The sequence below is a fragment of the Columba livia genome, chromosome 19 (assembly GCF_036013475.1).
Source record: "Columba livia isolate bColLiv1 breed racing homer chromosome 19, bColLiv1.pat.W.v2, whole genome shotgun sequence".
Classification (NCBI taxonomy): domain Eukaryota; kingdom Metazoa; phylum Chordata; class Aves; order Columbiformes; family Columbidae; genus Columba; species Columba livia.
In genome coordinates this window covers 6,830,176-6,845,755 of record NC_088620.1, presented here as the reverse complement: position 1 = coordinate 6,845,755, position 15,580 = coordinate 6,830,176, and the positions used below count along the sequence as shown (strand labels likewise).

The 15,580-nt window shown below is 44.1% G+C and overlaps 1 long non-coding RNA gene across 1 annotated transcript in view; it reads right to left on the bottom strand.

The window, feature by feature from the left end:
* The window catches only part of LOC110358536 (uncharacterized), an 85,883-nt gene that overhangs the window by 12,665 nt on the left and 57,638 nt on the right, over window positions 1-15,580 (bottom strand). Inside the window, exon 3 of the long non-coding RNA XR_010467119.1 lies at window positions 11,745-11,841. This is a non-coding gene — a long non-coding RNA (uncharacterized LOC110358536). The remainder of the gene's footprint in view (window positions 1-11,744; window positions 11,842-15,580) is intronic.

Genomic DNA, 15,580 nt, shown 5'->3' with positions numbered 1-15,580 from the left:
TGTATTTCAGATCTACTTCCATTTGTTCATCATTTCACTCCAAATAAATGCAGCAATTCCTATTTACTCATGTGCCTATGCATGCATCTCTTTTTTTCTTCTGCAAGCAGTTTGTTATTCTTAGAGCTTGGTGAAGAATTTACAAGCCATATATAGACTTTTTTGCTGCTGCCAGAATATTCCATGAACAGATTTTAATTTTCTGAAGCATCTTTGCTGTGCAAAACCATTAGCATCACAACCCAGACTCTTCTTCTAACAGATGCTCTGAAATGTTCACAAGCTGATCATTACTATGCAGCTACTGGTCACTTAAATCATAAGGTCCTGCTGAACCTATTTCCATATTAGATGATGGTTCCCAAACACTTGCCACTAGAGGCTCGTAGAAAGTTGATGCAAGTCCTCACACAACATGGCATTCAGCAAAACAGCTTCATATAGCCCAAAAACAAAAATAAGGAGAGTTGGCTTCTCAGAAATTCCAGCTGAGGTTCCCAGGAACCATGTGTTGAGCAACTGTTCCACAATCACCTCTCTACATTGCTCTCTGATCATGAAGAAATACAAGCCTTTTTGACTTTGGCATAAACATGGCATGAAGTGTGAAATTGGCCCATGTTGTACATAATTTGGAATGACCAGTCACATGCAGAGTCTAAATAATTAGCAAAATAATTAATAACCTGCTAAATAATTAGCACACATAATTAGGTATGGACAAATATGAGAGCCTAAGTATGTGTGCTCCTCCAGTTTGGGTTGTTGTGAAGAAGATGAGAATGTAAACTATGTTTTCAGCCCATCATTGCATACCTCAAAGCCACAGCAGACAGGTTAACTGTTGTAGAGATGTAATGTGGGTCTTGATACTATTGAGATAATACAGCATCTCTTCTGCCATCCCCTATTGATTAACATTGGAGGCAATCTCCTCTAATTTCTTTTTATGGCACCTCTGTCCCCAACAAGTTCTTCACAAGAGATAGCATTTAATGTTCTCTAAACCACCTCCAGAAAGAACTCAACGGTGGGCAGCCAGAACTGCATGTACAAAGAACATGCCCCATTTTTTTTACCATAATATTTCTCTTCCTAGATTTACAAATTCAGGCCTGAATTTCCCTAGCAGAGTTATCTTTCATCATTCAGGTTACTTTGAATGACACTTTTCACCTTAAGGTTGCTGTGGGAGAGGACAGAGGAAGAGATGTTTTCACCAGATGACCTAGGAGTTTTTTCCCTGAAGAAAATTTTTGACTTCCACCTGAGAGGTGCACAAGAAAGTGTCAGTTCTCCAAAATCAGAGGAAACTGTTCATCTGCATGACCAAGACTAGCAATGCAACAAAGCCATAAGAGTCCAGAGACCTTCTTCAAAGTGTCAGTGGATGGCCACCTGGTAGAAGGACATTTGGTACTCATGCCTCAGCTCAAAAAAGGCAACGGACAACAGGAGCCTTGCACAATTCTTTTGAGCCTTCCAATGAACCATTCATCACTGGTGGCACAGCAGCACAGGCTGGATAAGTGGCACAATAAGCAAATTCTGTCTCTCTCACTCTCTCTCAGCATGTTCTGTGCAGTTTCTAGCACACATGCAGGTCTCCATCTGCGGTTGTGCTGATCCAGGCCTCGCCTGGGTGGGTGTGGGGAGAGAAGCTTTGGCTGCATTATTTTTCTCCCCCTGAGGCTGATGTGATATATTAGGTGCAGGTGACACTCAGGTCAAGTGAGCACCTGTTCTCCTGAGGCCTCAGGGGAGTCTTACTAACATGGGAAGAATTTATTTTAACAGCTAGAAACTGGAGGAAGATTATCACAGTACATTCTCTCCCTGGGAGTTGTAAGCTGCTGGAATTCACTTCTCCCCTTTGGGATGCTGCAAAGAAGAGAGGAAGGGTCTCTCTACCAGGACAGGAGGAAGAGCTTTATACTATAAAGTTGGTCTCTGTGTTTGCTTCCAGTTTGGATTGCAATAGTCTATGGATATCCCTGGTCTGCCAACAGTAACAACCCCATCTCTCCACCGCAGAGGTTTAAGTACAGGGCTGAGCCCATTTTAGTTGGTCCAGAGAGTGAGTTTTCTTAAGACCGAGATGACTTCCATACAAAGACCTTTTGAAAAGCAGAGGTTAAAACTCTAGTCATGCATATACATAATAAGCATCTCATCTTTGTACCTTGCCTGCTGCAAGATTAAAATAACAGATTATGATCCTTGGCAGATAACTGAAAGGTTGAAGCCCCTTTGCTTATTTTATCTGAGCTCACTAAGTCAGTATCCCTACACCATCACTTGCCTAGTCTGTCAATAAAAATACCCCACATTACACAGAAGGGTCTAGGAAATTGTCCTACAGGTCATCAGTGACCAGCTGATGGTGTTTTAATAGTTTGTGTAAAATGAATTATTTACCTTTGCCAAATTTCCAGTGCCTAGACATGCAGTACTTAGACCCAGCCTGGGATTCGCATCCTTACAAAACTGTCAGGTCTAAGCTCTAGCAGTCCTGGAGTCTGGAGAAGTGTCTTAGACATAAGTCCCAAGCAGGAGGCTAAAGAGGTGTATTTGACCACATCAGAACACCGCACAGAACCTCTGATCCCTTTGTAGGAAGAGGGAACAGGGAGAGGAACCTTTTCCCCACTTGTATTGTAAATGTTTATTTTCACTCCAGTTTAAAAGTTACATGATTTTGAAACTTCCTTTGAAGTTGTTGTCGTACTCAGACTAGTTTTAACAGTCAAAACAAGCTAAACAAGCAGTTATTCACCAGTCCTTATGGAATCGTTGCCCTTCTCTCACTCCTGGTGCTAGTACTACTGGCATTAATTCAGTAGATGAACAGAGGATTTCTGTCTTCTAAAGCTGCCAATCCTGCACCTTTCAAAAATGCCAACTGCACTTTCTGTGATAGCGACAAATTACCGTGCTAGCGCCAGCAGAGCCTGCAAGCCCACAGGCAAAGCCAGAAGCAGAATCCAGGGCGAGAAGCCTGAGCAGCTCCATGGAAAGAATCAATCATGTGTGTATCACGTTCCACAAGGTTCAGTTGGACACAACCCAGTCTCTCCTGATCCCCAGATATAAGCATGAACCACAAAAAGCAGCTCTTCCTTTTCAACAAGAGGATTCAGGATTTGGCCAAAGGACTTTGCTGAACAGGCTTGTCCAGCTATTAGAACCTGGGGTTCCCTCCTGGCTTGTGTTGTCCTGGCTGGTCCAAAAAAATAAATCCTTACCCACCTCCAGAGACTTTGCTCAAGGCCATATGTTCCTCCCACGCTCCCATGCACACACCCAACAGTTCCACTGATGCTGAGAAGGGAGAGCTGTGGTAATTAAAAGGTAGCAAAGCTCCATGTCTGCATGGGTAGGGGACAAGTCAATACCGTTCAATCTGCAGCTGAATTGACTGCAATCAATTTCTCTTTCTGTCCATCCAAGGCTGCAGCTGTAAACCACTCACAGTCTGATCAATGGTGACCTTGAGAGCAATGAAGAGAGACAAAACCACGCGGCAAACAGGGAGGGATGGAGAGGAGCCTTCAGAGTGAGCAGAAATGAAACAGCAGGCAGAGCTTAACCCTCTTCTAGAGGTGCAGTTTGGACAACTGGTGTCAGCCAGCAAGAACGTGCCACATGTGGGTACATGTCCTGTTTCATCAGCCCTCCGGGAGGAGCAGCAGAGGAACCATCCATCCCACTGCTTGGCTGCTGCATGAGGAGGAGGGGGACTAACCAATGAGTAGGATGGGTCTTGCCCAAAAGATTTTGGAATTGATACTGATGAGATACTAGCATTCCCTATCTACTATCTCTATCCTGCAGAAAGATCAGGGTGAGGAAATACAGAGGCAGACAGTGCCAGGCAGACAGTGCCAAGCATACAAGGCAGCCCAGCATCTCTGCTTAGCTTTAGGATGAGTCTATCCCCCTCACTTAACTCCTGCAAAGTTGTCCAAATAAACAAAACAAAATTGTGTCTTAGCACTTCCCCCTCCCTCTCTCACACATACTCCTGACCATCTCCAATCACTAGTAATGAATTAATAATTAATCAATCACCACCTGATTTCATTTTCAGCCTGCAAGATGAGAAAAAAGAAATGAGATCTTAAAATAATACTCTGCAATGGGTTGTGTCTGTCTCTGGCAAATGCAATTTAACTGCCTTAATGAAAATGCTAATTGGTAGAAAATATATATAAAAACCATCCTGAATACTACTCTAATTAAATTTCCTTTTTCCAGATCTACAAGGCAAAATACTCAGTGCAGAAAGAACAGTAAACAGACTCAAAGGCTGCCCTTTTCAAGATGGGGTAAAATTACAAAGAACTGCATAAGGGGTTCAGTGGGAATAACACCATTGTTGTTTCTAATTGTGCGTATGTTGTGTGTGCATGTGGCATAGCTAAATAAAAAATGATGTTTATAAGAGCTGCCTGCTCCTTTGCTGATGGACTGGAGGCGCTGATCCGACAATTAAAGCATCGTCTCAGTAATAGCCATAAATAAACAGGCAGCATTAGAACAGACTTGCAATAAAGATGATATTAAAGCAGAACAAAATGAGAGGCAGCACTGAATGAGAAAGGGTGAAGCTTAAGTCACATTGATCTACTTTACCTTTCTTGCCAAGGACAAGGAAACAACGAGAGGTCCTTACTGAGGACCCCCAATACTCAGCAAAGCTGTTACAAAGGCAGTGAAGGACAGGTCTCTAACAGGGGGTGAGAGGTTTGGAAATGGCTTTTAGTCAGAAAAGGTGAAAAAAAAAAAAATAAAAAAGGGAACAAAGTGGACACAACCAGAGGTAATTAGGAATTTTCCATGGGGACTTGTACATTGATTTGTCAAAACCTCAGCTTCTTGCAGGCCAGGGTCAGTTCTGACCCATCTTCTATAATACAATTAATAAAAGTTTTGAATGGTCAGAAGCATGACATTGTCAAAGTGCCAAGTTCCCAGTTTCAGGTTGCAATGGTTTTTCATTCAGAAGTTTTAAATCACTGCACTAAAACAAACAAAAAACTACCCAAACAACACACGCAAAGCCAAAACACTCAATTACAAACACAAAACACCAGCTGACCTAACACAGATAGTGACCACAGATTACTAACATGGGAACATTTCTGAAGTTAAAGTTTTTGTCCTCTTTTGGAAAGAATTAAAAAAAAAAAAAAAAAAAAAAAGTGCTGACACTGAAAAGTCCCCTGAGCTGAGCAGGGCCCTCTCCATAATGGACACACTTCAGCACAAACTCAACCTTAACGTTGCCATTGGCAAAGCATTACCCACCTCTCTCCTGTAGCATCAAGTTCCTCAAGCAAGACACTGGTGATGTTGGTAGTTTGAGTCCAGCAGTCCACCCAAACAGCAGCTTCCCAAGTCCTATCAGCATTACTGTCTTTAAACCCAGCTTGTCAGCACAGCACCTTCCTAGAGACTTTAAATGGCTGTGCAAATAGCCTTTCCAGCTGAGTTTAATTACCTTAATTAAAACCCCACCTCATCCTTCTGACTGGAAAGGTTCACATAATCGCTGTGTTTGTCTTAATGATCTCGTTAGCAGCAGGCTCAGAAAGTCCTTCGGCTCCCCAGCAAGAGGGCTGAGACCTGAATACTTATCACGGGGGAGGTCACATAGGTTTTTTTTGTGCTTCTCTGCTGGAGTGGCCATGTGGGCTTAGATCTTGAGGGTAAAGGGTGAGTGACAGAGGTCTCTTTCTGTTTTCTTGTCTGCAAACACCACTAATTTCTGTCTCCTTTCCTTGATGTGATAGGAACCTCCCAAACATCAGAATGCTGGGCTTGAGTGTGTCCTGGTGCCACGCCAAGGCAAGGAAATGTCTTGGCTGTTGCCTATACGTGGTTGAGGAACACATAGCAAGATAGCCACAGCAGAAAATACCTTTGCTACATGGTGTGGAGCAGCTACAGATGTTCATCTCTGGTCTAAATACAGCGATTCAGTTTTGTCTCTGCTTTCCAAGGAGACCCTTAGGGTTCATAGAAAGCAGGGAATAACCACTTTTAATAAACACCCTGCTCAGCCTTTGTCCACTTCCCGCAGTTATGTGTATGCAAAACCAACCACTCTTTTCCTCTAACCATTGTCACAAGCTTCATGAAGTCCAGAAATAGGTTTGATCATTTATATTGCTCTGTGTTAACTAATGCGACTCCTGGGCAGTAGATTATTCTAAAAAGGCCATTTCTGCTCCCCATTCCCTAATCCTTGTTCCACTGCTGGAGAAAATGTAATTGTCAAGCAGAAAGAGAACCTCAGTTCTGGGGCCACAGGCTGTTAGAAGCTAAAATGAAGCAGCAGCTCACGGTCTGGCTTGAGTGTGTCCAGGAGACAAGATCCTGGCTGCTTCTTCCTCCTTACTGGGTGCGCAGACACCACCACTGCTTCTTTTTCCTTGTTGCCATGAAAATTGCCTTATTGAATTTTTAAATAAACTGTGCTGGTTGGAATATCTAAAGAGCCTTTGCACAGACCCTGACGGGATTTTTTTTTTCTAAATTAAAAATCTTGGCCTCAGGCAAAATGGAAATGTCTTCAGATTTGCAATCAGTGCTCATGTAACATATCTGAAATGCAGTTTATAAACGGGTGATTTGATGGGATTTGTTCCTGGGGGTATAATGAATGGATTTGCAAAATCTCAGAGCCCAGGACGGCATGACACAAATTGCTACCAATGACCATTACAAGTCACGAGGAGAAAATGGGAAAGAACAAGAAAAGGGCAATCCAGTCCTAATTACTGAGGTTCACATGGGAGTCATGTTGTCCTCTCTCCCCAACCTCGTCCTCATCTTCATGTTTAACCCACCAAGATGTCGAGTCCGTGCCAAGGGCAACACCTTAAAAAAAACCTGTTGCCAAGTGGAAAACTTGTATGACCCCCAAGACCAGTCATCCCTGTGCCCCATCCACCTGATGGAAATGGGAAGTTAATAACTGAACACTTGCTGCTGCTAAAGACTGAATGGGAACTGTCAGAAAGAAGCTGTTGAGGAGAAAAAGGCTTGAACTTTGTCCTGAGGCAGCTCTCCCCATTCACTGAGCTGGATCATCTGATTAACTAAGGCCAAAGGGAAATCCTCCTAGAGAAAGGCCTGGGGAAGGAGGGAAATGAGTGAGCAAAATACCTTGCATGTTCTTTCGTCTGTCAAGGATACAACTCCTATGGCCTTAACTAAGGATTAAATAAATAGCCAAGTCACTAAAGTGCTTGGGTTAAATAGGGAGAGAATACTCGAGGAAGGAACCAGTGAGTTAAGACTGGGGACTGCATGTTGAACAAAAGAGGTGACAAGAGAGATGCAGCGAGGCCAGAGCTGTGTGGAGGAGAAGCGGATGGTTGAGACAATTTGCTGAGGCTTCATCCAGAGCATGCAAAGACAATTCATCAGTCTCTGCTAATGCAAGGCTAATGCCAGCTGGGAAATCGTGGTGCAGAGCTGAGTCAGCATCAGACGCTCCAGGGATATTGGAACAGGCTGCCCAGGGCAGTGGTGGAGTCACCATCCCTGGAGGTGCTTTAAAGGCATTTAGATGAGGTTCTTAGGGACATGGTTTAGTACTAGAATTAGGTTATGGTTGGACTCGATGATCCTGAGGGTCTCTTCCAACCAAAGTGATCCTATGATTCCATGATGTTAGCTCTGAGATGGAACCCCTTGACTGAAGCTCTTCCTCCTCTGCACCTCCACACCAGATTCGGTTGTCTCCTTATCCTGGTGGGATCATCTCACCTGGAACAAGCATGGAGGGAGTATTCACTGTCCCCATGGGCCACACATGTTCCAAGTCCTGAAGTGCCTGGGAATCGCACCATGCTACAAATCATGTGTTGCCCTCACAGCCTTGTCATTCACACAGATACGTCCTAAACATGTCACCTTATTTTTTTCTCTTCATGGCTAATCCAAAGGTATCACTGATCTCTCCTAGGCCACACTAGTTTAGTGACAACCTTCTTTCCTCAACCCACTATGTTACAATGCCTTTAGATATCACCTTGTGACACATGGCAACAACCAGCACGATGTGTGCGAGAAACTGTGCAGAAGGAATCCGTCACACCTGAAACCAGGATGAGCAAGAGGAGTGAGCAAGTAAAAGTGCCTGTTGGAGCTGGTAGAGTCTGCATGCATATCTCAAAAGGTTTGCGGCCTCAAGGCGTAGTCGTTTCTTCACAGTTGAGTTTGCCTCAGGCTGATGATGAAGCAGAAGGAGGAACAGGCTCATAGGCAGATTGTGCAACGCTTGCGAGGTCAAAAGTCTAGGAGGAGTTGGGGTATCGGAGCTGAGCTGTAGGGCAGGGAGAGGAATGCGCTGTCGGGTTGAGAAGTTGCACACTGCTCTGGGAACAGGGACAGGTCGGTGCAGAACCAGGCTCCACAGTTTGGGGCAGGCCTGGGAAACATTGCTTTTTTGCTCTGCCTCTCTCCCAAAATGGTAAATAATTCTTATCCATCATTGTTATGTCACTGCACACGGAGATGGCCTAAGGGCTCTGAGGAGGTCAGGGGGTTGATGCATAAAAAGGCACCCAAAGATGAGCTGACTCCTTTCACACGGAAAAGGAGTGGGCGAGATCTTTGAATCTCTGGAGTCAGAAAGAGTTTGGAGTCCTGATAGCCTGAAACTCCAGTTTTCAGCATCCATCATTCTTCTAAAAGCTTCGCAGGGTGTGACTGTCTCAGGACTTTTTCAGCCCAAATGGAAAATTAATCGAAAACTTTTTAAAATGGACATAGGGCTAGTTTCAATATCTTTTTCACTTAAAGATTCTTTGAGGGGGGAAGTGTGTTGGAAACTGTCCAAGAGTTATCTCCTGTGCAATGTGGAATACAACAGTTTGCAACGTCTTTCTCATTCTGTAGCTTAGCAAATTACAGAATCGAAGGGCTCTTTGTTTGCTTTGTCAATACACGACAAAATTAAAGAAAAAGGTTTATACCCTACTGAAAGAGAAAGTTTCACTTGACCAAAAGACATTTGGCTTATATATTATATAACCCATTTGACTTTGCAAGTTTTGCAACTTGCTTCAGGATATGAACATACAACAGATAACCCAGCATAGCTCTATGACCCTAGAAAATCCTAGGTTCTTTCTGATGCCTTATAGCTCCCAAAAATGTTGTGACAAACTGGCAAAAGGTCCCTATGGGCCCTTTGCCACCACCTCTCACAGCCTCTTTCACTCCGGTTATGATGCCGTGACCTGGTTGCTGCAGGAACATCCTGAAGCTGAACCCCATGAGATGCTGAATGACAGACACATCTCTGGCTTCCATGAGAAGTGAAGGAACCCAGTACCAGCCTGGATAGGATGTTTTCTAAAGGGAGGGAGAGAGGAAAAGTAAATACATGTGAGAGAGAATGAAAGGGAGAGAGACTATTGGAGGGCTTCATCGTTCCCCTGTCTGGAAGATATTTCTCCATTGACTCTATTTAAAGTCAGCCTCAGGCTTGTGGGCTTGGAGAGCTTTTAGCAGATGAAAGAACTCACTCATCAGGCAGAGGTTTTTTGATTATTTTTTTTTTCTCTCCCCAGCTCTCACAAGTCTGTTTTAAAGCCATTTCAGCAATTGTTGAAAACTGTCAGACGCCTTTGACAGATCAGTACTTTACTGTGGAATTTGCATGGCCTCTTAGCCAATCAAAATGCAAATTTGTGATACACTTAAAATACAACCCCCCAATTTGTCTTCGAAACGCTGCTGGAAAGTCATGAAAGCAATTTAGCTGTTCCTGGGACTGCACCTTGTCTTCAGTCTCAGTTCTGGCAAGGCTGCTGCTTTTTGCCGGGCAGGAATGTGTGTGTGTGTGTGTGTGTGTGTGTAAGTTTGTGTGTGTGTACCTGTGCTACAGGCGTTGTTTCCAAGCTGTGAGTGTAAATCTTCCTCTCTGACTGAGTGAGATTTATAGCTCAGCCACGGGGCTCCTGGCACCTCCTAGCACAGCATCTCCCTTTCACATCGGGGCAAGCTCGGGGATGGGCTGTGGGACGAGGGACAGACGCTCAGGCTCTTTTTCTGCCCTGCTTTTTACTTTTCCTTTTCCCGATGGCATTAGGGATTAGTGGCAAAGGCTTGTGCCAACAGTTCACACTGCGGCAATAATGAGAGCCCTTTAATGAAGGTTGAGTCAACAAAACCACGCTTGCCTTTCAACAAATAAACACTTCTATTCACCCTCCTTGTTTTTCCCACTAGGAGCTTTCTGCTAAGGGAAACTGCCAGAATAACATTGCAACAGATGAGCATCTTCGATTTACCTCCGGAACAGACACAGTTGGCATCGCGGTGACACTAGCCATTGTGTTGCTGGTTGTTCCTGTCCCTCAGCCTGGGAATTGAGCACTTGCTCCCAGTCATAGTGTTATCCATCTATCTCGATCTGAGAACCCAGTCTGAGCCTGCTTAACTGGTTTTCTTTATTTTTCTAGTAGAAAACTTTCTTCCCTTCTCCCTCCCCCCCCCCCCAATTCCTTTCAAACTTTCGGGAAGAAAAGACCTGCTTTGCCTGAAGATAATTTATTTCCCTTGAAAGTACATCTTCCCCCTTAATAATTCTCCAGTTATGATTTAAAACCACTTTGCAAAGGTGGTGCAAAGGGCTTTGTTTTTGATGAGAACTTGAAACGCTGTACGTAAGACAAAAAGCCTGACCAGCCCATTCTTAGGTGGAAATGACATTGTTTCATGCAGACTCACACAAGAAAATTTACCTTTATTCTTTTTTAAATGGGTCTGGGGGAAAAAGCCCCTTTCATCTGCTATCTAATTGTGGAGTTATCTATTTATATCAGTTGTACTGAACCCCATTATGAATCTTTTTTTACCCCCAGAGGCCCAGACCTGGGAATTTGCTGATTCTGCTGCACAGGACGTTTCCTGGCATTACTCAAAGCACGAAGATTAAGCTGGAAATGATCTTCCAGTGGACTGAGTTCACTCCAAAGAAAATTCTTTCACACTTAACAGATTTGGTTAATAACATGAAATGGGAAAACTTTTACTGCAAGTTATTTGGAGTGATTTTTTAAGTGTTCCTACTCTGCAAATGGTTAGTTTTACATTCCCCTCCTTCCTTTAATGCCTGGATTCTCCCTTTCCCCACAGTTTGCCTCTTGTCCGGCTCACTGAGGCAGCCAGGTGGTTTAATTTGCAGGTACCTCCACAGCACGCACTTGTCTGACATGCCTGAACTGATTGAAACATGCACAGAAACATTTGAAACCTCATTGAAGGGGTCTGGATAAAGTCCTGGAATGTGATAGATCTGGGAGACAGACCAGGTACGTTCACCCCTGAAGACTCCACAGCACAAAAATCCTGAGGAAAGAGTTTGTGCATTCACGTCTGCATGTGGGGATGAGATTGTGCGTATGTTATTACCATAGATCTTTACAGGACTACTTTCCATTAAATAAATATAGTATGGTTACTCATGTAGTGTGTCTCACTGCATTTGTACGTGGGTGTGTGTACTAATCAGTATAATTCTTGTGTGTCTCCATGATATGTGTGCTTGACATACACCCATTTCCTATAGACAGATGCAGCAGCTATAGCAGGACGTGTCTGGCATTACAGACCACACTTGTTTTTGAAGCTGGGGTGCCTTCAGAGAGCATGCGAGCAGCAAAAATCAGATGCCCATGTGTGCAGAGGAGGTTTCTGCTTGCAGGTACATCATAGCTTACCTCACACAGCCTATGGGTGACAGCAGGGAGCTGAACTGCACAACTGATGAGCAGAACACCTGATGCTGGTTAGTTCCTCCAGTTTGAAGACAGGCACCTGCAAGAAAAGACAAGTTTCAGCCCTCTCAAAGTGCACACCAGTACCCATGGAAGGAAGGTGACTCGCACACCTTGAGCTCAACAGCATACATATACTGTAATTCAATAATTTCACCATTTCCCTTATACCTCTGTGCCCTCAGTGACATCTGAGCACCATGGAAATATGTGGGCAGAGGTGTGCATAGAAAATGCGCCTCTACCAAAGAACCTTTGAAAATAGTTTCTCTCATCTTGGGCTTCTCCTGCTTCTCTCTTTAGGAGTGTGTTGTCATATGTCACACAACTCTGGTGAAGGGGTCAGTGTGCATGATGCTGGGTCAGCACAGAGGAGACTGGGACCAGTGGGTGATGAGGCTGCTGGGAAGAGCTGTAGGAGAAACTGTGAGTGGAGTTTGCTTGAGACATGAAGAGCAGGTTGTAGAGAAATGGGCTGAAATGGTTCCTAACACACAAGGACAGCTGGCACTCAGTATCTGCATCAGTACTTTCCAGAGGAACCCGTCAGCTGCCACTGAGTAAAATCTTCTCTGGAAATACATTTGTGAACAACAATATCTTTGCAGTCAGGCATATGAGAAAATAAACACTTAGAAAGAACAGAATTGAATCAAATGGTGATTTAAATATGATGACCATCAGGGAAAAAAAAATGCTAAGAAAAAAAGAAAAGAACAAAGCAGAAGGCATTCTTATGCTTCAGCTGGGAACAGGAGGAGCTGAGCAAAGGGACAAGACTCTTGTGGGGAAAGAGAAGTGTCTGGCTTGCGCACAGTGCCCTGTTGTTGTGCTGGTACGTGGCGACACCCTGTCAGCACTTTGCAAGAAGGAGCTCCATCTTTCTTTCTTACATGGCTTGACAGCTTTTCAGAAGAGATTTATACAGGGACAGATCGGGATATCTGTCATAGCAAACCACCGTGATCAAGAGAAATGAGGCACCGTGAGCCTCTGAGCTGGGACCTCACACTTGTCAGGGCAGAGGAGATCTTGTTTCAGGAGAAGGCACAATTGTGGGTGTTGCTTGATGCCCCAGAGTGGAGGATCCTTGGGCTACATCAGTACAAGACATATGGTCTGGGATTTATCCGGCTGTGTACAGGTATCTAGAGCTTGCAGGTCTGCAACTCTGCAGCTTGGCAACCCTCCCTTTACCATCAAGGCAGCGAAACAGTCACTTCTAGGGCCAAATTCATCTTTTTCTAAGGCAGACATCTAAAACAAGCCAGATGAATTGTGCTGTGGAACTGCTTATTTCTGTTTCCCAGCTATAAGGGGAATCTAGACAGCTGGCTCGGCTGAAGACAGTTGTGCTGGAGCTGCTGGAAGTCAGAAGTGAGGAATCCCAGCCCTGGTGTATATATGGACCATCCTATAGCATCTGCCCTCAGTCTGGCCAGCCCCACAGCATCCCTCAGCTACGGCCCATGGGGCAGTGGTGCCCGAGGAGCAGCAGAGCATCCTTCTTGTGGGAAGCAGGTGGTAGAACGGTCTGCAAGGGGTTGGGATACAGCCATGTTACAAAGAGCTTTAAACATGCTGGGAGCAACAAAATTCATAATTTTTCCCTGATAGGTTTAAAGGAAAAACATATCCCCATTAGCATTAGGCAGCCGGTCTGCTTGGCTCGCCCCCTGAGCCACTCTGCTGTGACAAAGCCACAGGAGCATTTTACAAGGACAAAGGTTGCTGGCTGGTGAACAGCAGCGTATTAACATGGAAATGACAGCAATCCATGTCAGAGCGCGGTGCCCATGCAAATCTTGCTCAGGCTATTAGTGGTATGTGGAACACGTCCTCAGATGTGGGACACTTCTTTGCAGGCACCAGGTGACGGGTTTGCAGCCTCGTAGTGCTACATTGCTGGTCGCACTGGAGCATACCTACTATGCCAAATAACTGGGAGAGAAAAGAGGGGAAAAAAAAAGTAGATTGCAATTCAGACCCCTGCTTTCTCAGTGAAGCTTCTCCAGACCCCAGCTGCGGTGTAAATTGAGATTCCGCATGAATGCTGTTCCCGGCTTTCACTGCTCGTTGGGTGCAATTTACTTGTCTTATCCGATTTACACTACGCACTCAGGTTTGGAGCATAAATATACAAGCTCATATAACTATACGAGCACCTTTATTCTGTCTCCCATCTCTCACACCGGCTCAAATCCATCAAATTCAGACAAAGTGATTTTAATTTCAGTGATCTTCCTTTTCTCACCCAAAGCCTCACTGATTTCTGCACTGAGGTCTCCTAATCACATCAGCAGAGTTTTCCATTGGATTTCATTTTATCCTCTGATTTGAAGGGTTTAAGGATGAATTAAGTGATACCTAGGTTGTGAGCACAGCCCCCCTTCCCAGGGCTGAATTTCAGGCTAAATGAAAAGCGTATGCATTAGGAACGCACTCCCCAAGCATGAATAAATGTTCTCTGGGAGCTCCTTAACAACATACAATCTTCCAAGCAACAGGTTGCTTTACTAGGATTAACAACCTGGAGGAGAAGGATTAATATAATTGCTACTCCTAACCAGAGCTGTGGAAAATAATCACAATGAAGTTAAATAAAACCTTTGAAACCTGTCAGGGTTGGGTGTGAGGGGTTTTTTGGCTTTAAAAATATCTATTTATTTTTTTATTTGTGCAAATCTTGCAGGAAGTTCCCTGATGTCAAACAGGATGTGCAAGTGTTCACATTCTCCTCCCTGTTTTTCAGAAAGGTTTTTAAGCACAAGTCAAAACACAGGATGTTTTTAGAAAGCAATATCCTAACTGACCTTCCTCCGGCTCTGTTCCACATTTCATTCCATAAGAATAAGAGCAAAGCTTTGTCAGAGGAAAGAAAAAGTCCACCTAGTTCAGTGAACGGTCAACAGTGGGCAAAAATTGCCACTAGGAAAGAATATATAAACAGGGCAAGTAAGTGACAGCATTTCTCTCTTACTCTTTCTCAGCCTCCAGTGATCTGCAACTCAAGGACTCCTTGAGCCAGAGGTGTTTTGTTATCTTTGGGTTTAATGCCCTTGCTGGATTTTTTTATTCCTCCATGAAGTAGGTAATAGCTTCACGAAATACACAGTTAAGGTGTAGAACTCTGGTTTTGTGAAAGACAGAAGTTTACATGATTTCAAAAAATAAAGTGTGAAACTACATTACATTTCCGCCTTCTAGGTGTGCTATCAAACAAACACACCTCGACAAGGAAATCTCTTCTCAGGAGACATCATGACTGTGATATGTTATTTTTTTTTTTTTTTTTTAAATCCATTTCTGGAATAAACATGTTCACAGCAAATCTTGCAAGAAAAGTGTTTCTCGGCCCTGCTGAAAACAGCTTGCATCGCTCCTCCAAACCACCCGCAAAAGGGCTGTTGTCGGGGCTGGTACCTGATTAGAGCCAGATCAGATGATCAGATGTTCAAAACAAGGTGTTTGTTCTGCTGCCCAGAAGTGGAACATCAGGAACTGCTGGACTGTGACCAGTTGAATAATTTTCAGCAAATACACAGAAATAAACATAATCATCTTTATCACATTAATCACAGTCTCACAGGAAACCTTCACCTGAATTTCAGTGAGTTCAGAGCCAGTTTGTTCATTATCCCTGATTCCCTGGTGGCCCTGGGCAGCCAGAGTAAAATTCACCTTTGTGTAAGAGCCTGTGCAAAGCCAAAGCATCACCTGAATGTTGTTTGCACTGATCTGCAATCCATGCTCTTTGTATTTGTCCTTTGTGGTGGTGA